At 46.8% G+C, this 26,086-nt stretch overlaps 1 protein-coding gene across 4 annotated transcripts in view; it reads right to left on the reverse strand.

The window, feature by feature from the left end:
- Window positions 1–26,086, reverse strand: part of ARFRP1 (ARF related protein 1) — a 366,770-nt gene that overhangs the window by 335,386 nt on the left and 5,298 nt on the right. For 2 of the 4 annotated variants that reach the window (XM_085619611.1, XM_085619614.1), the window contains exon 1: window positions 3,137–3,263. The exons of the other annotated variants lie outside the window; for them this stretch is intronic. The gene's annotated coding sequence lies outside the window, so the exon portion shown is untranslated. Of the gene's footprint in view, window positions 1–3,136; window positions 3,264–26,086 lie in introns of those variants that run through there. 4 annotated transcript variants of the gene reach the window in all.

A 26,086-nucleotide genomic window follows, 5' to 3' on the forward strand; every position in this document is an offset into this window, starting at 1 on the left:
AAATAGTCACACGCGTGCTCCCATAGGTTTCAATGGGTGCGTAAAAAGTACAAAGTTACTGCAAAAAGGATCTTCCGGATGGACTAGGAACTCAAGATTTGGAACACAGGCACTAGAGATGTAATACTACACTTGGGCACAGGTGTGCCAGCTTTACCTCACCCACAGGAAGCGGGTGCATAGGCCTCGAAGTGCGTCGGGTTTCTTCTATCTGTTCCGTGGAGCCTGAAGACAAAGATGCTGCAGGCGGTCGGTCCGGGAGAGATGCAGTGGATCCAAGAGTGGATCGGAGATGTTGAATACCTGTAAGCAGAGGGGACAGTGTTCACAGTCACTAGCCAGTGACCGGCGTGGCACCAGGGGGGGTACCAGGCAATGTCGGGTGCAAACAGGAAGAAAGGTGTAGCTTGTCTCTGCAGCCACGTGGTCCCTGGAGGTCGACGACGTCCAGGAGTCGCTTCACGAGCTGTCCCACGCAGGCTCTCGCTGTCGGCGGTGTCGGCGACTTGATCGAAGCAAACAAGCCTTGGCAAAAGCAATTGTTGTAGGAGATGAAATAAGCTGATGGTTCTGACCAGCAAGGTCAGAAGGACTGCTCCTTTGGAGGGGAGCAAGGGCCAGTCTGGAGCAACCAGACCAGCGGTGTATTTCTTGAAGTTCGTCGCCAAGATGGCTACTAGCCAGCGGGCCAGCAACCGGTTAGGCGCGTCGAGTGGCAAAATGCAGAAGGGCCCCACGCAGATCGTGGAGATGCTGGAGGGCTCACCTTTGGTGCAGATGCTGCTCGGGTGTTGGGCTTCTCAGATCCCAAAGCACAACTTGGAGGGAGCCTCGGTTGTTGCACTTGTCAGCTTGTCGTAGCCGTTCCAAGATGGCTGGCTCCACGTGTCTCGGTGCCTCCACGGGTCTCCTCTTTTCAGGGACTGTGGATCGGGCGGTGAGAGGTCTGGAGGTCCAGGTCTTGTCAGTCTCTGGGCTCGGGCTCCGGCGGGAGACGGCGGCAAAGCAGACGTTGATTCGCTGGATGGTGCTTGCGTTAGCAAGGTGGTCACTCCCTGACCACAGGGGAGATTGGCTTCAGTCCTCTGTGCAGCAGAGCGTCGAAGTTCCCGTCTTCTTCTTAGTGTTAAGTTGATTCCAGGATGTCTGAAGTCTTAGGACACAGCTCCTACCTTTAAGCGGATTCTAGGGGCCGGACTACCTGCTAGGTCCCTCCCTATGGGTGGGACCAGGAAGGGGGGTGGTTACACCCCCAATCCTTTGTCCAGCTCGCCCCAGGCCCGGGACTGGTGTGCCCCAGGACCGGTTTGAACTGGCATATGCACCGAGGCTCCTTGTGAGCCACAGGCATGTCTGGTTTCTTTCAAGCCCTACCTGACCAATACACAAAATCCTGTCTGGGGTGGTGCACGCACCTCCCCTGGCAGGAAACCCTTTGTCCACACCTCCCAAGCTGGAAGGACTCCCAGCAGCAAGAGGGCAGACTTGAGTCTGTGGTGGCAGCATCCATTTTGTGGAGCTGAGGCTATGTCTGATTTTACCCGGGTTTCAGGTACTGTACATGTCGTGTCCCTCTAGAAGGGTGGAATGCTAACCCCGTCGCCAGAATTGGCGAGGGGTTAGTATTCCAATTCGTATGACACCTTACTCGACATGTTTTGATAAAGCCAAACCAAAGATAGCATTTAACCGCGAGGTTCATAATAGGTATACTTAGGCTGTCCGGATTTCGGTTAAAACCGACTCCGCCCGAGATTACCCTACCGATTGCAAATCAGCTGACCCGGTTTAAACCGAGTATCGCTGGATTTTTCAATTTGGATTCACCACTCGGCCATTTGCACCTTTTGGCCACTTGAGGGAGCCAAAGCAGTACAATACAGTCCCTAGTAGGTCGGAACATCGATCCAGTCTCTCTACGTATGTGCATGCACTCCATTTCTTGTAAGATTCCGAATAGCGTAAACAGATGAGCGAATTTAGCGCCAATGTTGATCACTTTGTGAAAAAAAAGCGCCGCACTGAATCGTAGAGTTGTTACTTTTTTCTGAGCTAGCCTAAACTACGTAGAACAAACTTGTTTTTAAATCCCTCTGAGTTTGAGCGTCATTAATATGTGAACCGGAGCTTACTTTTCATCTGGTTCCTTCCTATGTCTAGTTTAGGACGTAACTTGGGCGTCCGAATTGACGGTGATCAATGATTGGTTGGCAGACTAGAACTTTCATGTCTGGGGTTGGACGCTACTATGGGACTGCGTTATATGAATCTCATTCCTCGTTACCTCCCAGGAATGACCACAGTTGTTATTAGGGGTTGGAGAGCTACCCTGAGAGTCATGGTGGGACGAAACACTTGCATAACTTACTCCACTGTGGGAGGGAAATGGCTCCACCACACGCCTCGTCTTGAAAGTTTCCAGAGTTCAGATAAAATTGGTCTTACTGCTGTAGCTGACGTTTGACAAAACGGACACCTTTGTTCTTTTCAATAACTGCACCAACAGTTCTCCTCAACTCGTACACAGTGACTCCACTGACGTACCCAAGCTCAGCCCTCTTGTGGCCAAACTCCTTACGGGCCGGCTCGGTAAATGAGCAGCCTGCCATACACATCATACACTGGTAACCAGAGGCGCAACTAGAGCCAAATTTCGGGGGGGGGGGGGAGGGGGGGGAATCTCTTTTAAGCCATAGGCAGAGTGGAGCTGCAGGGGCTCTTAGAAGGGATGAAACAACAGCGAGGCCTCATTAACATGCAAAAGGTCTTTTAAAGACCTGTGAAGTGCTCGGGTGCGGCTGTGTGGTCACCAGCAGGCTCCCAGGCCAACACTTCTGGGTGTGCATGGAAAGACATGCCGTGCCCTGGTCATAGGGACAGAGGACATGCAATAAACGCGCCCTCAGGGACCCGCTGCCCCCGCTCCTCCCTCTCCGGGGCCCTCAAGGGTTTGCAGAATTCACAACCTACACTCCGTGCTGTAAATTACAAATCCGAGCTCTCACTGTCCGTGTCAGTGTGGGGGATTCATAGAGCCACTGCCTTTCTTGCACTCTGAGACCTGAAGTTGTTTATTCTGCACACTATAAACGCATGACTACAAGTACCAGCATGCAAAGCAAATGTGTGAGCTTACCTTAAGGCTTAAACTGATGTATCTGAAGGCTGCTCCTCTCTGTCCAAGCTGTGTGTTTGTGTGCTCTTTTTCTTCTCTTTTTGTTACCAAGCTGCTTTAATCGTTGGATTTCCTCATTCAACGATTCTGCAGTGCTCATGTCCTAGGCTTCTAACATAGATTTACCTGCGTTTTAAGTATACTGCTGTAGCCTGCCAGCCTCGAGCGGCGCAGGACACTAACTTGTTCAATACTGAACAGAACCAGTTGCTGCTGGATGGAGCGTCGGGAAGTGAACCCTTCAAGAAGGGGCCAGTCTAGTAAATGAAGCTTGTGGCTTCATGGTGATAACCACCTCACTTAAAATGATCCACTGCCTGGGCATGTTTAAATGTGAAAGCGAATGGGATTTGGTATTAGGCCTCCTCCTCCTCTCCTCCATTCCCCTCCCTTCCCCCCCTCCTCCATTCCCTGCCCTTCTGGCAGCCGGCCCTGCACCAGGGAGCTGTTTATTTTCTGCCCCCATAACTTGTATGTACACAGGTGCCGGCTTCGTTTTAGCAAGGCGCTCACTGTAATGTTTCTTTGCATACACGTTAAAGGTAGCACAGGCTTTGCGCTTTACATTTAGCACGGTGCCCGTTTTTATTTTTAATTACCATGGCGCCACCCGCATACATTTTATGTACACAGGTACAGCACTTTGTTTCAGCACGCCACCCGCCACAGACCTAGGAACTGCAAGAGTACACGAGGCTGGCATGCATTGTGTCGAATTACTTTAGCCGTGCCTTTTCTCTTCCCTAGTGCAGGCTACTCGAGTCCAGCAGAGAAGTTAGAGAAGCTCAGAGTGCAAAAGTATCAGCTGAGCTCAGTTAATTAAAGCCCTTTCAGTGTGTGCAGGACACCAGTTCCGATCTACGAAGTCGAGGTGGGTGATCTACAGTTTGTTATTTCATTTTGCTGGTCCTTTATTTTAGCCGTTTTTCCTATGGCAAGAGTTGTGATTCTTGCACCAAACTTAAAGCTGCTATGCTTTATCACTGCTGCATATCAGTTTGTTTTACTTGGTTTTTGTTTTCTGGATACATGCACACGGACAGCAATGGTGCTTCAGCTCAGGAGCTACTAAAAGTGCGTTAGCGTTCGTAATTTAATTTAAATAAAAGTGCTGTCCTATATAGATTTTTTCTGTTGCAAGGTTATATGTTGCTTTCAATATGTGTATGTTGTATGCAACATTGGTTGTATAGTAAGCATTATTGTCTGTGTTTTCCATAACACGAAGGACGTTGTTTTTCTACTATTGAACTCTTTTCTTTTTCTGCATTTTTATATCTGTTCTGATTATGAAAAAGCACGCAGTTGTACAGCATACTTTGTCAGCGACAAAGACATGGACTTTGTAACTTGCACTTTTAATAACTTGCGTCAAATAATTTTGAGCGAGTAATTGTTCTATTAATGTGTAATTACTGGCCGATTTATATGAATTGTTTTTATTAATTGTATGCTCATGTGAAGCACTTCAATACCTTCAGGTCGAGTTAGCACTATATAAATCTCAGAGTGGAAAAAAAACAGCAGTGAAAACCAGCCTAGCTTTAGTCAGAGCAGTGCCATCATGCTACGTGATTTGTGAGGAGTGCCCAAAACCATGAACATTTCACCAAGCTCTCACTTTCTTCAAATGACAACACATTGATTCTAAATGAACTATGAGAATTGCCTGCCTTGCCTACAACGCCCAACACCCCCAGAAATCTCTCATTTCCAAAACGTTCTCTCTGTACCCCGCAGTTCAAGAGGTGTGCCTTGCACAGAGCCACCCTTTTCAGGCAGATTTCAGAAAGTGCTGACTTAACCTTCGAGTTGTAAAAATGTATTTGGACCTCATCTACACTGTACGTACACTGTCTATATACCATGCATCAATGAAGAAAGCAAGCAATAATAAACGCAAAGCGTTCCATAAACACCGGTAAAACACTGTTTCAGTTGTTTTTTATGGCGCGAAAATGAGTAACCACTGAAAAGCACTGTTTTTTTGAGGTTTTGAAATCACTGGAAAACACTGAAAAAACACCACCAGAATTCACCAAAAATAGAAACTGAAAACAGGAAAGCCTAGGTATACTACACCTAAGTAAGAGGTGATTACACCAACTTACCCCAGCTGAGTGATCAGCCAGTTGTGTCAGATTGTTAGGCCAAGCCTGGGGTGGCATAATACATGCTTCAGCCCCTGGCAGGCCTTGGGTACACCAATGCCCTGGGTACCTAGTGTACACTGGTACAGGGGCTGACAGGGTGATCCACTTCCAATTGGTTATGCACCTAGGGTGCATAGTTTTAATTTAGTAGAGAGAACAGCAGGCTGGGGGTCTGATTGGCAGGCCCACAGCCTCAACATGTCAAAAACCAGTGAAGCAAAAAGCAAAAATTTTGGGGTGACCATAGGATAGCAGACCCTACTCTCCTACACAACCCCCCCCCAAACGCTGGGACATTAAACTAGCCTTGACCAGTCTCGTCTTCATGTCCTAAGTGGAAGTACCTGGAGAGACCATCTGCATTCCCATGGTCAGTACCTGGCCGGTGCTCCACTGTAAAGTCCATCCCCTGTAGGGAAATGGACCACCTAAGCAGTTTGGGGTTTTCACCCTTCATCTGATTTAGCCACAAGAGGGGCTTATGGTCGGTCTGAATCTTGAAGTGAGTGCCAAACAAGTATGGCCTCAGCTTCTTCAGGGCCCACACCACAGCAAAGGCCTCCCTCTCAATAGCTGACCAATTCTTCTCTCTGGGGGTCAACCTTCTGCTAATAAAAGCAATGGGTTGGTCTTGACCATCTACATTAAGTTGTGACAGCACAGCTCCCACACCCAACTCAGAAGCATCTGTTTGGACAATAAACTCTTTGGAGTAGTCAGGACTTTTCAGGATAGGTGCAGAGCACATGGCCTCCTTCAGGTCATCAAATGCCTTTTGACAGCTTACTGTCCACTGAACCTTTTTGGGCATCTTCTTGGATGTCAGATCATTAAGAGGAGTCACAATGGACCCATAGTTCTTAACAAACTTCCTGTAGTACCCAGTCAAGCCCAAGAAAGCTCGAACTTGAGTCTGGGTGGTTGGAGGGGACCAGTCCTTGATGGATTGTATCTTACTCTCCAGTGGTTGAACTTGGCCTCCACCTACAAGGTGGCCCAAATATACAACCTTACTCTGCCCTATCTGGCACTTAGTAGCCTTGATAGTGAGGCCTGCCCTTTGCAGAGCCTCAAGAGCCTTCTTCAGGTGGATCAGGTGATCCTCCCAGGTGGAGCTAAAGACAGCAATGTCATCAAGATATGCTGCGCAAAAGTCATCCAACCCAGTAAGGACTTGGTTCACCAGCCTTTGGAAGGTGGCAGGTGCATTCTTCAGACCAAAGGGCATCACCACAAACTGGTAGTGCCCACCTGGGGTTGAGAATGCTGTTTTGGCCTTAGACTCCTCAGCTAATCTGATTTGCCAATAGCCAGCTGTTAAGTCAAATGTGCTCAAAAACTTTGCAGAAGCTAGTTTGTCTATGAGCTCATCTGGCCTTGGAATAGGGTGTGCATCTGTCCTGGTGACAGCATTGAGACCCCTGTAGTCCACACAGAACCTCATCTCTCTCTTGCCATCCTTGGTGTGAGGTTTGGGGACCAGAACCTCTGGGCTAGCCCAGGGGCTCTCTGAGGGCTCAATGACACCTAATTCCAGCATTTTATGTACCTCAGCCTTTATACAGTCCCTGACGTGGTCAGGTTGTCTGTAAAGCTTGTTCTTTACAGGCAGACTGTCACCAGTGTCCACCACATGGGTACACCAGTCAGTTTGACTAGGTATCAAGGAAAACATATGTGAAAATGATTGTAGAACCTGTCTACATTCAGTCTGCTGATGGGCAGTGAGGTTGCCTCCAAGGGTCACTCCTTCAACTGAGCCATCTTCAGGGTTCTGAGACAACAGGTCTGGGAGAGGGTCACTCTCTTCCTCCTGTCCCTCATCTGTAGCCATGAGCAAGCCCATGTCTGCCCTGTCAACATATGCTTTAAGCCTGTTAACATGGAGTACCCTGTGGGGACTCCTGGGAGTTCCTAGGTCGACCAAGTAGGTGACCTCCCCCTTCTTTTCCAGGATTGTATGGGGTCCAGACCATTTGTCTTGGAGTGCTGCTGGGGCCACTGGCTCCAACACCCATACCTTCTGTCCTGGCTGAAACTCAACCAAGACAGCCTTTTGGTCATGCCAAGCTTTCTGTAAGGCCTGGCTTGCCTCAAGGTTTTTGGATGCCTTCTCCATATACTCAGCCATCCTGGAGCGGAGACCAAGTACATAGTCCACTATGTCTAGCTTAGGCTTTTTGAGAGGTAACTCCCATCCTTCCTTCACCAAACACAGTGGGCCTCTTACAGGGTGCCCAAACAACAATTCAAAGGGGCTGTAGCCAACTCCTTTTTGTGGGACCTCTCTGTAAGCAAACAGAAGGCAGGGTAGAAGGATGTCCCATCTTCGCCTGAGCTTTTCAGGTAATCCTTTGATCATACCCTTTAGGGTCTTGTTGAATCTCTCAACAAGCCCATTGCATTGTGGGTGATAAGGGGTGGTGAACTTGTAGTTGACACCACATTCCTTCCACATAGCTGTCAAGTATCCTGACATAAAGTTGGTACCTCTGTCAGATACTACCTCCTTAGGAAACCCCACTCTGGAGAATACTCCCAGCAGGGCCCTGGCCACAACAGGTGCTGTAGTGGTCCTAAGGGGAATTGCCTCTGGATACCTGGTGGCATGATCCACTACCACCAGTATAAATCTGTGCCCAGATGCAGTGGGAGGATCCATGGGACCCACTATGTCTATTCCCACTCTTTCAAAGGGGACCCCCACCACAGGTAGTGGTATTAGGGGGGCCTTTGTTGTGCCACCTGATTTGCCACTGGCTTGGCAGGTCACACAGGAGCGACAAAACTCCTTTGTATCTTCATTCATATGAGGCCAGTGAAAGTGAGGGACAAGCCTGTCCCAAGTCTTGTTCTGGCCTAAGTGTCCTGCTAAAGGAATATCATGGGCCAAGGTAAGAAGGAAGCCCCTAAATTGCAGAGGTATAACCAACCTCCTGGTGGCACCAGGCTTGGGGTCTCTAGCCTCTGAATAAAGGAGCCCTTCATCCCAATACACTTTATGGGTACCTTGAGCATTCCCAGCAGCCTCAGCAGCAGCCAGCTGTCTGAGGGGTTCAAGAGAGGGACAGGATAACTGAGCCTGCCTCAAGTCAGCCCTTGAAGGTCCCCCTGTCCCCAGAAACTCAACCTGATCAGGTTCAAGCTCTTCAGAGACAGTTCCTTCAGGGTCCTCTAGATCAGCTTCCTGGGAAGGCTGATCATCACTCTGAGGCAGGGGGGAAGGCACAGCCTTGACCCTCCTGTTCTTCTTCTTGGTAGGTGCTTGGTCCATTGTTCCAGGATCCAAGACCTGAGGTTCAGTGAGGCACTTTTTGGCCTGTGACCTGGTCACAGCAAGGACATGTGATGATATACCTAACATCTCTGCATGAGTCCTGTACTCCACTTCTGACCATAGAGAACTCTCTAGGTCATTGCCCAACAAACATTCTACTGGGAGGTCTGCACTAACCACAACCCTTTTGAGGCCAGTTACCCCTCCCCATGAGAAGTTAACAACTGCCACACTATGTGAAGTAGTGGCATTGCTGGCATTGGTCACCAGGTAGTTCTCACCTGGTATGTACTGTCCAGGGTCCACAAAGCCTGGTGTCACCATAGTGACACTGGCACATGTGTCCCTGTAGGCTTGAGCCACTTTGTCATTAATTAAAGGAGTCTGTCTGTACTTGCCCAGGTTACTGGGGCTCACAGTCAGGGACAAATCAATGTCCCCATCACAGATCAAGACTGCCTGTGTCAGGGTTCTGTCTAAGTCAGAATCTCCTTCAGTTCCCATAGTGATTCCCACTACACCTTTTGTCTGGGGACCAACACTGCTAACAGTAGTACTGGGAGCAGGTGCCTTAGGGGCAACAGTGTTGGGGGCTCCACCCTTTTTGCAATCACTAGTCCAGTGAGTTGTATTCTTGCAATGATTGCACCAGGGTTTCTTTTGACCTTCTTTCTTCTTTTTGGACTGTTGTTGGGACCCACCCTCCTTAGCAGTAGTTTGGGGCCCTGTTGAAGACTTCTGGTCTTTAGATTTCTGATCTCCACCCTTTTGGTCTGTTTTCTTCTGATCACCCCCTTGGCCCTGGTTCTGGTTCTTTTGCTTAACCCTGGTTCTGACCCATTTGTCTGCCTTCTTTCCCAATTCTTGGGGAGAGGTCAGATCAGAGTCAACCAAGTGTTGATGCAGTTGCTGGTTTTGACAGTTATTTAAAATCTGTTCTCTCATCATCAAATTATACAATCCTGTAAAATCAGATACCTTACTTCCCAGCAACCAACCCTCCAAAGCCTTAGTGGCACATTCAACATATTCAGACCAGTCCTGAGTCTGTGTCTTTTGGGTGTCTCTGAACATTAACCTGTACTGTTCAGTGGTTAAGCCTAACCCATCTACCAGAACACTCTTCAGGACTCTGTAATTTCTGACATCCTCTTCTCTAACAGTGAGGAGTCTGTCTCTGCCTCTTCCTTCAAAGGAGAGCCAGAGGATTGCTGCCCACTGGTCTTCAGGAACCTGCTGTACTTTGCAGGCTCTCTCAAGAGCAGTTATCCATTTGTGGATGTCATCCCCACTTTTGTAGGGGGGCACAACCTTAGACAGGTTCCTATTATCAAAGACCCTATCTTTGTCCTTAGGGACAATGCTGCCACCAGTGGGTATAGACCCACTCTCTCTAGGTTGCCTAGCCTTGTTCAGTTTTTCTTCCATCAGGGCTACTTCTAGCTCCTGTTTCCTGATCCTCAGCTGGGCTTCCTGCATTCTGGCCTCATGTTCCCTCCTCTGAGGGGTGGTCATCCTTTTCCGGGAGTGACCCTGAGAGCCTCTAGAGCCATGAGAAGCATTGGAGTCACCTGAGCGATTCCTTTGCCTCCCAAGCCCTGTGTTAAGTCCACTGGGGAGATCCAATGGGGTAAACCCACTGTCAATCCCCAATAGCCTTAGTTTAGCTGGGCCAAGTATAACACTTGGCACTGGGCTATTTCTCCCTTCATCATCACTACTTTCTGTATCCTCACCACTTTCCTCCCCTGTAGTATGATTCTCATCTAAGGGATGGCTATTGGAACTGGGTACCTCTGTAGCATCTTCAGAAGGGGGGCCTCCTGTTCCTGACCCTAAGGGGGCTAACTGGGAAGCTTTCTTGAGTTCTCTCTGATTCTCATCATTTTGCAAGAGTTCTCTGAGCTCAGCAGAGGTAGGGTTCTTGGGCTGTTTAAGGCCTCTAAGAGTTGCCAAATGCCTGAGCTCATTCTGATTAAGGGTAGCAAAGCTGGATGGTGCCCTCTGGGGGTCACTCTCAACAGAGATGGGTACAGTGGACCCCTCTGCCCCGGCCATTGCTCTTAAGTGTGGGTGGATGTGTTGCAATCTACCTACACTTGTGTTTACCTACTAAACCTATCTAGTAGTTGTAGTCAGGGTGTGCTACTCCCTTTGCTCTACAACAACTAAGTTCAGTAGAACTTATGTATATCTAATCTTGTTTTATATGTACCTACAGGTACCTATGTGATCTTTCAATTGGTAACCAAGAGATTACAATGGTAAAACACGGCAAGCTCAAATCCAACCGCTGCTCACCAATGTGAGAAGTTGGCCTGGTATATGATGCTCACTAGTTAAAGTGATCACCTTGTACCATGCCAAGCAACCCTTATGGTGTGGTTGTAAGTCAACCTTTTCGGACTAGCTGCCCTAGTGGTAGCGTAGGCTAAGCAGTCTTTGAGGCTAAACTCGTGAAGCGTGTTAAGCCAGCTGTTTTACCAAATGCAACCCCCTTTTATACCAATGAAAGGACACCGCACAGATATATATTCAAAATATATGTGTATTTATTTCTCAAAGTAACCCCTAGTCTCTTTATGAGCACAGGAGCACAAATCGTCAAACAAGATTACAGCAGAATACACAGAAGTTGCACTTTATATGGATAGGCCCTGGTGGCCACTCGAACCATATACTAAAATAGTGGTACAAGTACCACGAACAGAAAAAGGAAAAGGCCTAGGGCCTCTAGAATCGCTGGGCCTACAAGGAGCTAACGTCAGTTAGTGACCAGGAGGTCCACGGGTGGCGTGTGCAGAGCAAATAGTCACACGCGTGCTCCCATAGGTTTCAATGGGTGCGTAAAAAGTACAAAGTTACTGCAAAAAGGATCTTCCGGATGGACTAGGAACTCAAGATTTGGAACACAGGCACTAGAGATGTAATACTACACTTGGGCACAGGTGTGCCAGCTTTACCTCACCCACAGGAAGCGGGTGCATAGGCCTCGAAGTGCGTCGGGTTTCTTCTATCTGTTCCGTGGAGCCTGAAGACAAAGATGCTGCAGGCGGTCGGTCCGGGAGAGATGCAGTGGATCCAAGAGTGGATCGGAGATGTTGAATACCTGTAAGCAGAGGGGACAGTGTTCACAGTCACTAGCCAGTGACCGGCGTGGCACCAGGGGGGGTACCAGGCAATGTCGGGTGCAAACAGGAAGAAAGGTGTAGCTTGTCTCTGCAGCCACGTGGTCCCTGGAGGTCGACGACGTCCAGGAGTCGCTTCACGAGCTGTCCCACGCAGGCTCTCGCTGTCGGCGGTGTCGGCGACTTGATCGAAGCAAACAAGCCTTGGCAAAAGCAATTGTTGTAGGAGATGGAATAAGCTGATGGTTCTGACCAGCAAGGTCAGAAGGACTGCTCCTTTGGAGGGGAGCAAGGGCCAGTCTGGAGCAACCAGACCAGCGGTGTATTTCTTGAAGTTCGTCGCCAAGATGGCTACTAGCCAGCGGGCCAGCAACCGGTTAGGCGCGTCGAGTGGCAAAATGCAGAAGGGCCCCACGCAGATCGTGGAGATGCTGGAGGGCTCACCTTTGGTGCAGATGCTGCTCGGGTGTTGGGCTTCTCAGATCCCAAAGCACAACTTGGAGGGAGCCTCGGTTGTTGCACTTGTCAGCTTGTCGTAGCCGTTCCAAGATGGCTGGCTCCACGTGTCTCGGTGCCTCCACGGGTCTCCTCTTTTCAGGGACTGTGGATCGGGCGGTGAGAGGTCTGGAGGTCCAGGTCTTGTCAGTCTCTGGGCTCGGGCTCCGGCGGGAGGCGGCGGCAAAGCAGACGTTGATTCGCTGGATGGTGCTTGCGTTAGCAAGGTGGTCACTCCCTGACCACAGGGGAGATTGGCTTCAGTCCTCTGTGCAGCCGAGCGTCGAAGTTCCCGTCTTCTTCTTAGTGTTAAGTTGATTCCAGGATGTCTGAAGTCTTAGGACACAGCTCCTACCTTTAAGCGGATTCTAGGGGCCGGACTACCTGCTAGGTCCCTCCCTATGGGTGGGACCAGGAAGGGGGGTGGTTACACCCCCAATCCTTTGTCCAGCTCGCCCCAGGCCCGGGACTGGTGTGCCCCAGGACCGGTTTGAACTGGCATATGCACCGAGGCTCCTTGTGAGCCACAGGCATGTCTGGTTTCTTTCAAGCCCTACCTGACCAATACACAAAATCCTGTCTGGGGTGGTGCACGCACCTCCCCTGGCAGGAAACCCTTTGTCCACACCTCCCAAGCTGGAAGGACTCCCAGCAGCAAGAGGGCAGACTTGTGTCTGTGGTGGCAGCATCCATTTTGTGGAGCTGAGGCTATGTCTGATTTTACCCGGGTTTCAGGTACTGTACATGTCGTGTCCCTCTAGAAGGGTGGAATGCTAACCCCGTCGCCAGAATTGGCGAGGGGTTAGTATTCCAATTCGTATGACACCTTACTCGACATGTTTTGATAAAGCCAAACCAAAGATAGCATTTAACCGCGAGGTTCATAATGCACTTAAGAGTATATGGTATGACGATATCTGGAAACAGTAGAAGGAAGTTGTTCCGACCACTGCAGACAGGCTCAGCTCATGCCAGAGCACCATCTCACATGGAACCAAGCACTCTGCCTTCAGGATTGTTAAGGCCTGCCATAGGAGTGACTTATAGGTTACCAGGTGTCCCATTTAAGGTTAGGTATAGGTATACTACACCTAAGTAAGAGGTGATTACACCAACTTACCCCAGCTGAGTGATCAGCCAGTTGTGTCAGATTGTTAGGCCAAGCCTGGGGTGGCATAATACATGCTTCAGCCCCTGGCAGGCCTTGGGTACACCAATGCCCTGGGTACCTAGTGTACACTGGTACAGGGGCTGACAGGGTGATCCACTTCCAATTGGTTATGCACCTAGGGTGCATAGTTTAATTTAGTAGAGAGAACAGCAGGCTGGGGGTCTGATTGGCAGGCCCACAGCCTCAACATGTCAAAAACCAGTGAAGCAAAAAGCAAAAATTTTGGGGTGACCATAGGATAGCAGACCCTACTCTCCTACAGTTCCCTCCGGATTTCCTCCCAGAAAGTCACCAATTTTTGACAGGACCAAACAATGTGATAGAAATCTTCTTCCGGCAACGAACATCTAGGACAATGTTCCTGGGTCAATCTGCCAGCCCGATGAAGCCGATGAGGGTCATATACGTAATATGCAGATAGTTAAGTTGACCCAGTCTGAGTTACGTGTAAATTGCCAGTCCTCTTGGGGCCAATCTAACCTGTGCCAGTCCTCATCATCAAGTTCTCCAAAGCAGGTTTCCCATTTCTGTCTCAGTCAAAGGAAACAGTTCGGGGCATTACTAATGAGGGAATGGTAAAGCAGAGAGATAACCTCTTTTGACATCTTCCCCAGCATCAATTTTACCTCCAGGGGGCTAAATTCTGGTATATAGTGCCCACGGGGGATGTCGGCAGTCATGGTGTGATGCAGCTGCAAATACTTGTGAAACTGGGTTTGGGAAAGTTGATACTGCTCAATCATTGCCTGAAATGAGTTCACCAAGGTGCCTGCCCAGACGTCCCCCAGGTAGGTAATGCCGATTCTAGCTCACCGCACAAACCCCTCTAGACCTGCCGTGTGAAGCAGCCCCTTCCTGGACCAAAGTTAAGATGATGGTCCCAACCCAGGAATCTGAGTGGCGCTTCCAGGTACACTTCGGAAGGGAACAAGGTATCGGGACCCATAGAGCATACCTGTCAGGATATCAAAGTTTAGTAAGTCCAGTTCTGTCCGGTAATACCAGTACAGACTCGCCATGCCCATTCGGCCGTTGAATGGGGATTGCCGGCAATTGATAAGGGCCATACGCATGTGTCTGCCTGCACATAGGAATGTAAATTGATACTTGTGTAGCGCACTACTCACCCGCAAGGGTCTCAAGGCGCTTGTACGAATACCGCTGTGGAACCCATCCTGGCTTTCCCTGTGAGGTGTCCACTCCTGGGCACCCCCAAGGTGGAGGCCAGGCATCCTTAGCGTTGTGGGGGCCGTTGTGGAGATTAAGCAAGCTATTGCCCAGAGTTGCAGAGTGGGACTCCATGATTGGAATAGGGACCGAGGCGAGAATTGTCAGGTCCGTGGAATTTTGAGCCCAAGACTCACCGAGGTGGGGAATTGAACCCTGGTCCCGGGCCAGACATCTGCATCAGGGTCTGCCGCTCTAACCATTGAGCCACACTTCTCCACATGTTCGGATCATCGCTGTGAGGGTGTGAAATCATCACTTAGGAGTGAAGTATGGATAGTTAAAAAAAATATATAGGAATCGGGGAAGAATCATCATCTTAAAAAGTGCCACCCTCCGGAGAACATGCAGCGGCAGGCGACTCTGACTCTGAAGGTCTCATTTCATCCCAGCGACCAGCGGGGTCAGTTTGAGACTCCAAGTCAGGTCTGGGAGACGTGAAATGTAGGGGCCCCGTTGTCTGAAGGACAACTGGTACAGAGGCACGGCAGATCTCCAACAGCAAGCACTTGAATCGCGTGCAATGGGGGTCAAAAGGGATTTTGATTAATTCACTAGCAAGCCAGAGGCCTCTCCAAATATCTGCAGTATCTCCAAACATCATGGACCAGAAGCCTGGGGGTTTGTCAGGAATGCCAAGATGTCATCCACGTAGAGGGCGATACGCTCTACCGGGCCACCGCCCCAAGATCCCCCATGAATACGGACATTGTGGCGAACAAAGCGAGTCAAACTCAATGGCTACAGCAAACAGGAAGGGAAAAAGAGGGCAACCTTGACAGGGAACTCTCCAGATAGGGAAGGGAGGGAACAGAACGCCATTGACTCGAACCAGAGCGGTAGGACAGGCACAGAGAAGACCCACAAGCATGTGAAAACGAGGCCCAAACCCAGCCCTTTCCAGCACAGTGCTTAGGAAGGACCAATCAACCATATTGAACGCCTTGATGATGGTCCTGCAAGAGTGCTACGTGTACCCTCCGGATAGAGTGCTGTGTACCACTGGCCTTTTATATCAAAGGGGGTTTGGCCCTAGTACGACAACTAGAAAGGCCCTACTATTAGAAGCAACAAGAAGATCTAGTCATCACATTTATATTATACATTGTTTATATGGCAAACCATGAAACAATCATGCGGTCTGGAGTATTTATTTACTCAAGTAAATAAATGCTCCAGACCATATTATTGTTTCATGGTTTGCCATATAAACAATGTATAATATAATAGTGTACCACGGGCCGGCATGAAGCCACATTGGTCAGGATGGGTCAAATGCAGAGGCACCCGATGCCGTCGGGTGGCTAGAATCTTGGCAAACAGCTTAATTTCTGAGTTAATAATTGAGATAAGACAAGCAACTATCCAGTGGATAGCCCAGTTTTGGAATCACCACAATGGTGGCCTCATCCAACCCCGGGGTAAAAGTCCCACGTTCAGCCACCTCGTTGTACATTGCTAACAGCTGAGGGAGCACAAGAGTACAGAATTTCCAATAGTGCTCAATCAGAAATCCATTGGGCCCAAAAGTCTTCCCCAGCTACAATTCCAAGATGGCATCTACAACCTCCTCTAATGTAAGTGGGTGACCAAGGTCATCAGCTAGTGACACTGGGATTAAGGGGCAACGGAATATCGCGCAGCACCGGGTGTTCTAGTTCACGCACAGGCTGCGGGCTATCTGCGTATAATGAATTATTGTCAATCATCAAAGGCCTGTGCGGCCTCAAGAACCTGCTCCCTGAAACTCCTGCCTGCATCTCTAACCGATGGCACCACCATGGAAACCAGCTCCCTGGTGGCCAACCAGTAGAGGTGTCCCCATGTTCATAGACCCGTTGCGTGGAAGCCCTCCAGCATTATATAGCCTATTCTAACGATATTTGATGTAATCGGGTGCGCACTAATGCCAGCTGCTGTTCTACGTCAGCAAAGGCTGCTTCTATGTCCGTCTCTCCAGGGAGAGAATCTGTGTCTTTAGTATCGCCATCTGTTAAAATTTGAGGGTTTCCTTATCCCTCACGTACCCTTTAATTACAACTCTTAGGGCAGGTTTACTGGCTAACCATAGTGTGCCCGCTGACTCCACTGTGCCCCCATTACATTGAAATAGGAGCTACTCTCCCACCATAGCTTTTTTGTGCTGCTTCAATTGATGTCACCAGTTGTCTATTCTAGATTCTGTTTGCTGTACACTGCTCCCACGAATCGAGATTAAGGATACCAACTTAACTTTTAGATTCCAATTTCAAATTCATAAACATTTACAGAGCGTCTTAACAGTTTCTCTGTTTAATTTAGCTTTTTTATGCATATAAACTTTATGGATCTGCTATTTATTTAATTTTGTAAACAGTCGTGGACCCCCAAATAGGCAGCTGAGATCCTCGGTGACCCACGGACAATAGGTTAAGAACTACTTCCCCAAGAAAGACATAGGGCCACATATACGTAACTTTTTGGAGCTCGCAAATGTCTGCAACCGCAAAAAAGCCTATTTCTATGTACAAACCCTATTTTGCAATTCGGTGACCTATTACCGAATCACAAAATAGGTTTGCGATTCCGGATTTGGAAGGGGCATGTTTAGGACGTCCCTTCCTAATAGCAACTCGCAGTGGTATGTAAGAATGTTTTGCGACCGAAATGCAATCACAAAACATTCACTTTTTACCACCAAATACAATTTGGTGGTAACCCATTCGTAAATGGGAAGGGGTCCCTAAGGGAACCCTTCCTCTTTGTGACTGCATGCCTAAACTTTTTTAAGGGAAGGCAGTGGTCCCATGGACCCCCGCCTACTCTTAAAACATGAAACTGAAACTGAAACGTTTCATTTTGGCTTTTGAAACACATCCCGTTTTCCTTTAAGAAAAACAGGCTGCACTTAAAAACGTTTTTTTTTTTTAAAGTTTCTTTATTTACAAGCAAACACACACATGGTGGTCTGCTGTCCCCAGCCGGCCCCCATCCCTGTGTTTTTAGTGATTCCCAATGGGTCGCAAATTGTGACCTACCTCATGGATATTAATGAGGTAGGTCAATTGCAACCCCACTGGGAATGGCTAACAGTATGAAAAACACTGTTGTAAATAGCTGTTTGCAATTTCCTAATAGTGAATCGCAAAAAATTGCTATTAGGAACTCACAAACGGGAATCTATGTACATGTAACCCTAAGTTCTGAAAAAAATCCTCAACCCTGCAACTAAAAAGAAATAGTGGGAGGAAATAAACTGGGTAAACTGAATGAACACATCAACTGTGGAAGAGAACATTCAGAAAAAATGATATTGTCCACAATCATTAGGGGCACAAAGGGAGTGTGGATAATAAACAGCCCAATTGCATAGCTTTAAGAGCCTCGCCCTATGTTCTTCTGTTTTCTTTGTCCAGCAAACACTATAATCAGACCAGGGTATTCCTGACTTTATATGCTGTTCCATAGCGGATGATAAACTACTCAGGATGTTACTTTTGTATTGATTGATGTGAAAACAAACGAATGCAGCCAAAGAACAAGCTAATTCACATCAGTTCGTACAACTTGCCCTCTTATGTTGAAACTTTCAATATAATGGGTTTTGATATTCTTCCAATAACATCAGAAGAGAACATTGTGGAAAAGAAAAAGAAGTATTAAGTAAACACAAGTAGGAAGCTAAAATTCATTAAGAGGCACAACAGTAATACAATTATACCACTTTGCTATTCTGCCACAACTTAAAGCGCATTCCAGTGCTTTCCTCTCTTTTTAGCGTTCAATGGGGACAGATAAGAAGTGGGCTAATAATGCCATGATATACAGGGGAGGGGGAAGACATTTTATTTCACCGCAAACTTAGAAGATAATGGTTGCTGACATTTTCACTGGTTGAAAATTGCGGGCCCAGGTAGGATTTCAGATCCGGTCCACCAGGCCATGCATGAAAAGGGACCTGATTTCTTGGCAAACAAAAAGTGCCCAATGAGTTACAAGCATTAGATCGCACACTGGGAAGCTCCCGCTCCCGACTAAAGTTTCCATCCAATACTCCATAAGCACCTGTAACACCTAACTCTCTGCACAGTTGAGGTGCTTTTACTTGGACGGCACCACCACCTCTCTGCGCAGTTGCAGTGCTTGTACTTGGACAGCACCACCACCTCACGCGCTGTTGCAGTGCTTGTACTTGGACGGCACCACCACCTCACGCGCTGTTGCAGTGCTTGTAATGGTGGGGCACCGCCACCTCTCTGCACAGTTGCAGTGCTTTTACTTGGACGGCACCACCACCTCTCTGCGCAGTTGCAGTGCTTGTACTTGGACGGCACCACCACCTCCAGTGCAGTTGCAGTGCTTGTACTTGGACGGCACCACCACCTCACGCGCTGTTGCAGTGCTTGTAATGGTGGGGCACCGCCACCTCTCTGCACAGTTGCAGTGCTTTTACTTGGACGGCACCACCACCTCTCTGCGCAGTTGCAGTGTTTGTAATTGGACGGCACCACCACCTCATGCGCTGTTGCAGTGCTTGTAATGGTGGGGCACCGCCACCTCTCTGCGCAGTTGCAGTGCTTTTACTTGGACCTCCCCCAATGGATCTAGCAACCCTTGGTAATACCCTTCCAAATGGGTTTTCATATGTGTCAGAATACACCGGACCTGGGGCTGTAGAAAGTTTTGAGGTGACATCATGATTGGGTAGGTGTGAAGCAGCAGGAAGCTCCAAGACTCCAGGACCTTGTATAAGAGGCAACCAAACAACTGGGCAATCCCTACACTAATGTTTGTGATATGATGGTACACTACCTGGCGACTGTCAAGCTGGATGTAGAAAGCAACCCACTGACATACAGTTGGTAGCCCCAACTATACTCTGTCTCAGTCATCAGGATTGGCTGATCTAAAATTTGTTACCTGCCATGCATTGCCCACTTAATGCATTGTAAGAGTCTTTAAAGTCTGGGTTATTGATGACTCCTTCCCAGTTTCAGCCCATTACAAGATGGTAGCAAATGACTGAGTCCAGGAGAGCTCCATAGAATCTGCCTACCAATAGTGGAAACCAACGTAATATTGGTTCATCCAACCCTGCGTCCATAAGGAACTCCATCTTCTCTGGGGAGCAATTCATAATTGTAGGCCCCCTTTACCAGTGCTAGAGAGAGGCAAGGCTGGAGAGCAGGTTTGCACATTCCTCCAGTTCCCACAGTTCTGACACCATAAAACATGTTAAAGCAATCAGCAACCTACAAGTTCTTTCACTGAACTCTGTGTGTTGCTTACTCAGCACTGCAGGACTGCGTCACAGGGACACCACACTGGTAGTCGCACACAGACACGGAAAGTAGTCTCCAGAATCACTCGCATTCATTCACAATGAGAAGATAGTCCTGTCCTACAATAACAAATCTAACTATCAGAAATCATCTGTCATGATCAAACATAGGATGTCAAGTCAATAAACTTTATTTCGGTCATCAGACCATAAAAGTGTAGAATGCATATGTACATTTTTGGCAAAATGTACATATAATAAGGTTGTTGTTTTTCTTTTAAAAGGATAGTATTTGGTCAAGTCATAAAAACTTGTTACATAAAAATGTGAACCATGTAAAAACTATACAGGTTAAGACTTTGTTTGAGTTAATAAAATAAAAACACCAACAATCTCTGCGGACCTAAATTCCAAAGATATAGGACACACTCAATTATCTACTCTTCGCATACACATTTACAAATTCCCTGCTCAGTAAACCTAATAGGGTTTATACTGTTGGGCCTAATGGATGAGAGGCTAAATTGAGCTTTTGGGCCTTCCTTCCAATTTCCCACATTTAGCCCAGAAATTTTGCAAGTGCACAGGCATATAAAGGTCTTGCATGGATTGGATTTAAACAGGGAGCTATTGTAAAAGACCATGGCCCTCATTATGATGTTGGGTGGAAAGCCATCCGACTGCTCGTAGGAGGCTTTCTGCCCGACATCATAGGTTTCCGTCCAACTGCCATATTATGATACTGGCGGTTGGAGGGAAACCTGTGGGGGTTATTGATGAAGCCCGTCAGGGCGGTGGATGGAACTGTAATCCCAAAATGGCAGCGGAGCCAGCCTCGGCCCCGTGGCCGGGATTTGAATGTCACTTTCCGCCCGCCCTTTCATGGCCATCCGCCCACCATGAAAAGGCAGGCGGAAGGTAACTTTGGGGGCCCCTAGCAGAGCCTCCGAGCCCCCGGGCCCTCCGCTATGGGGACCGGGCCCCCCTGAACATCCCTGCACCATGTGGCAGCCACCGCATGGTGCCTGCCACACAGTGCAGGGATGTTTGAAAACATCCATTATTCTATTGCAGCTTGTGCTGCTGCCCTTTTCCGGCTACACACAAACTGTAATAGAAAGATTTATGCTTCTGACCGTGGTCGCATCCTAATACTGCGGGTGCAACTGCAGAGGCAGGCCGATTCCATACTGCCCATATTTTAGGATGGTCGAGTGTGATGGAATGTTGCAGTTACACTCCGATAATTGTCAAGTAATTCATGGAGTATGGTGCTTTTTTTTATTTCAGACGTTATTATTGAGTTTACTTTGGTGGAATAGGTACAATAACAAACAAAAGTAAGAAAGTGAACTGCGTGTTGCATTAGCACTTTGCGGGAACAGAAACGAGCACTGATGGTATACTATACAGAGAGATCATCACAATAAATGAATAAATGAAGCCACTCAGTTATTCATATACCAGAACAAACGTGGGTATCGTTTTAAACGTCTTTCATTAATATTTCACACTGGAAGCAAAGGTGTAGTCCCGAAGGAGTAGGAATAAAGGAGAGGAGAGAGTGAGTAGGGGAGAGAATTGAGAAAAATATGATGCAGCAAAAAAAAGTTAGACACTCATGTGACAGTACTCCGTAGGGCTGTAGTCAAGAAAATTGCAGTGTTAGCAAGCGCACAGTGGTATGTTGTTATGAGGATAAGGGCTGAGCGAGAATATGTTATGGGGGTCAGGTTCCTCCAAAGGCCTGTCAAGGGAGTTCCACATTCTGGAGGAGCATGCAGATCTCAGATGAGTTATGAAGCAAGCTGTGAGCACCCGGACTGTAGGAGACCCCAACCCACAAACTGTAGAGATATTTGGTTTGGCACTTTTCAATCTACCAAGAGGAATTACTTTGCAACTGAGAGAAGAAGGAAAAGGAGTTGGTTCATTTTAGGGGCTGCCAGCGGGCCTAGGATATCATAGGAGAGTCTAGTTTATCGTGGGTAGTAAAGATGTTTTTAAGGCAGAGACAGAGTTTTTCCGAAAACCGTCTGATGAATTGCAGCTAAACATATTTTATGTCCTTGAGTACCAACAGAGTTTCAAATCAGTATGCCTAGTTTGATAAGGTTGGCTGGGGTCCAGAAGGCATAGTGCAGAAAAAGAATCTGCATTGGGACAACACAGGGATACGTTTCTATGTTATGGTGCTCACTCACGTTAGCCCAGATTTCTTCAGAGGGGTGTTCTCTATTAAACCTGACAGTGCAGTTGTTGGCTGCTGGCCGCTGCCCACACTACCTCCCCAGTGCAGCAGTTGACCAGCAGTGGGAAGGGTTTATACAGAACATCCGGTGCTTGCTAAGAAAGGACCTCTATTCTGACTTATTTTATTTTACCATTGGCTAAAAGACTCATACAAGACACATGTCCCCAAATCATCTTCCTATCACATGTTTTGTTTCATAGAAATGTGTTTTATTATTTATAAAAAATATTTTTTTCATTTTTGTATATATTCTTTTTTGCAGATGCGTCTACTTAGTCATCATAGATAAACATACATACATTTACAAATTTATGTGCAACAAATCCTAATACAAACTTAAGATACAATTTACACAAACATGAATCATGGGAACACGCTGAAGGAACTCAGCTGCTACCAGAGTTAATTGCAGGGACGATTTCTAAGAGCTACTTGGACCATAGGAACACATGGTTTCATTGCACCACGGCTAAACTATGACGAGAACTAAGATATGATTTGCCCTCCTCTTTGGGTAGAACAGGCTCACGCATAGAAAATCCTTTTAATAAATAAAAATATACATAAATAAAACTTACGGATGTGGTCCAACAACTAGTTGGCAACCATTTCACATTAAATTCGGATAGAACCTGTTAGCAAAGTACGGAATAAGCAAATGCAGGGCCTCATACGGTCTGTGATTCTGATACGTCTCAGCCACATATATATCTGCTGAGAGCTAAACAGAAGTATTCAGATAATCCCCGTCCACTTTTCTTTGATATCAAACTGATTCTGTAGTTGGTCCTGATGAAGGTGGTCTGAATAATTTCCCACTGAAACGTGCGTAGACCATTTCCAGATATATGGGAATCCTACCAGAGGCACAGACAAGAGAAGAATTTGATGTGACGAAGAACTAAACCCTCAAGTGTCTTTGTAGAATCCATATAGGATCCCCTACATGTTACGAATGTTTCCTTTTTTCTTGTGTTGTGTGAATGTCAGTGTGGTTCAATAGGTTTGGTAGGTGAGAGTGTAGGTTGATGTTTTTTTGTGGGGTTACTCATGCTTGTGTAAATTGTATCCTAAGTTTGTATTATGATTTGTTGCACACGAACTTGTAAATATATGTATGTTTATCTACGATGACTAAGTAGACGCATATGCAAAAAAGAATATACATATACTAAAATGAAAAAAAAATGTTTTATAATAATAAAACACCTTTCTATGAAACAAAAAATGTGGTAAGAAGATGATTTGGGGACATGTCTCTTGTATGAGCCTTTCGGCCAATGGTAAAATAAAATAGGTCAGAATAGAGGTCCTTTCTTAGCCTTTGTTACTTTCCCCCTCCTCTTGGACCTGAAAGCAAATAGGGGGTACCTTCCTTGCTCTTGACATCCGGTGCTTGCACCATTTATTTTTAAGTTGATGCTGAAGCGGAATTTCTTCCACTTCAGAAACCACTGTTACCCTTGCCCATTTCTGACGTCAGCGCACCATGACACGCAATGTCAAAAAACCAATCAGAGTGGCGAGGAGGGCGCAGGTGAGTGGCTCCTGTGCATGTCTGGTGGGGATCTGTGCCCCAGGCGTGCTCACCATGTTTGAGGGAGGCACTGCTGAAATTGGGAGTGTCCACTTTCCAGTGATGCCTTCCTTAAATTAATTCCTACTCGTAGATTGTGGATGCACCGCAATCCACAAGCAGGAATACACTGGACATCAGGCAATTTTGTGTCTTTGGGGGTGGGGAGCGGGGAGGGGCCAGCCTCTTCGGCATATGAAACATTTGTTTCCCCCTGTGGGGTGTGATCAGCCCCCCAGGGGAAAACAAAATGGCGGTCAAATTTTGATGCGGCTCGGCCTATCCTGGCTAATGGTCGACTGCCAGGGAGGTATCATTTTTTTACAAAGAAGGCTTGTTTTCCTCTGTGGGGGCAATTGGGTCCCCATGGAGGGCACGATTTGTCCCATGGAAAACAAAATGGTACAAATTCACTGGATAACCAGGTAATTTAGTTTTTTGTGATTGTCGACCCAGAAAGCCATTATTTAGCCAATTTTGTTTTTATTTGTGAGGCTGTGTGATGGTCTGATTGGCTGGTTTTTACTTTTGACTTCGCCGATACTCCTACAACATTAGTCTTCCATATCTTGCAAAACACCTGTACATAGTCTTTACAAGTTCAACACTGCAGCTATGTGCAAATGTGGGCTTCTTTTCTAGCTATCCAATGTGCTAAAGAGATACACTTATTTTGGTGCCTGGGCCTAGTTTCTGACCCTACTGGATTTTGATATGGCTTTAATTTAGCTGCCTCCCATCTAAAATGCAGTAATGAAACTAGTGGTCTGTGACTGCTTTAGAGAATAATAAATTATATCTCTAAAGCAGTCGATTCGATTCAATAAACTTTATTTCGATTCATAACTAGAGTCATAAAAGTATACACAGATTTAAAAAGATTACATAAAATTTGTTTTAAAAAAACACGTAATATATCCATATTAACATTGCAATACATTTAGACCAAAGGGGTCACATATATAAACATATTGTAAAGTGCTTGTGCATTCCATTAAAGTACAAATCCACATAATAGTCTATTACAATAGATTTCCAATAATAATACTGTTCAATATCGATTTCTAATATTGAGTGCCAATCTAATAAAACTAAGCACAGCACTACATATAGCTGAAGATGACAAGTACAGTAGATACTCATAACCCTCTTTATAATAACGAGATCCAAGGGTTAACAAAACAGGCTTAATAAATCGGTTTCTTGGATCTTTATACAAAGCACAAAAAAGAATGAGGTGCACTGTGCTTTGTAAAGCCTTATCGTTGCAAGGGCAAGGGGGTAGTCTCTCACACCACCCCCCTTGTTTTGGGAAAGCAAAAAGAAAGTGCAAAGAGCTGAGACGGAACCATGTCAAGTAAAAACGCCATTGGGTATGCATGATTTTAGATAGGTAAAACTGCTGCTGCAGCTTACCCCTATTATATAGTGCATGCTCACTATTTCTTAGCATGCCTAACCTGGTACAATAAGCGTTTTTAATCATTAACTTAGACTCCTTACCAACCATTTCGGGATTTTGGAATATATGTCCCAACCCAATCTTATAAAGGGTTTCCCTTACATATAACAGCCATGGGATCTCCATAGAATAATCAAGCTTAAGGCAGTCTTGTAAAATTTCCTTTGTAAGTTTCAATTCTTCAGACCGCCAAACCTTGCTCCATAGCAGCAGAGGAGAGACATGAATAATATCGCTCACAAAATCAATACCCACCTCAGTATGGCAGAAACTATTTGAAGTACCAGATGGGACAGATAAAAGGCGCTTTATAAATTTATTTTCCATAACTTGGATCTTGTCACAGTTTTGTATCCCCCACACTCCTGCACCATATGTGGCAACGGGAAGGCATTTTGCTTTATATAAAGTTTTTAGTTCTGCAATCGGCTTTTGACCCAATTTACTAGAAAAACGAAAAAGGGCCTCTATAGATTGTGTAGCCTTTTGGGCGCGAGCTGATATTAAAAAGTCCCAGCTCAACGTTTTATTAAATAAATTCCCCAGATAATTAAAATTGTCCACTTTCGCAATAATTGAGTCTTTCACCATAAACCTGCGAGATTTTACCCCTTTGGGACCACAGGTCATGGCAAAAGACTTTGTGAAGTTGACCCTAAGATATAATCCTTCCATGAAAGTATCAAAGGCATTCAGACAAATTTGCATACTGTTGGCAGTGAGGGTCAGTAGCACTGTGTCATCTGCATAAGATAACATCGGTACCCGTTTGCCATTAACCTGGGGGAAATCTGCACCGCTGTCCAACAGAAAACTTTCCAGACCATTGGTGTACACCAAGAATAAAAAAGGAGCCAGAATACATCCCTGGCGTACACCTTCAGTAGATGGGATGGATTTTGTCTTCT

The sequence above is a fragment of the Triturus cristatus genome, chromosome 7 (assembly GCF_964204655.1).
Source record: "Triturus cristatus chromosome 7, aTriCri1.1, whole genome shotgun sequence".
Classification (NCBI taxonomy): Eukaryota; Metazoa; Chordata; class Amphibia; order Caudata; family Salamandridae; genus Triturus; species Triturus cristatus.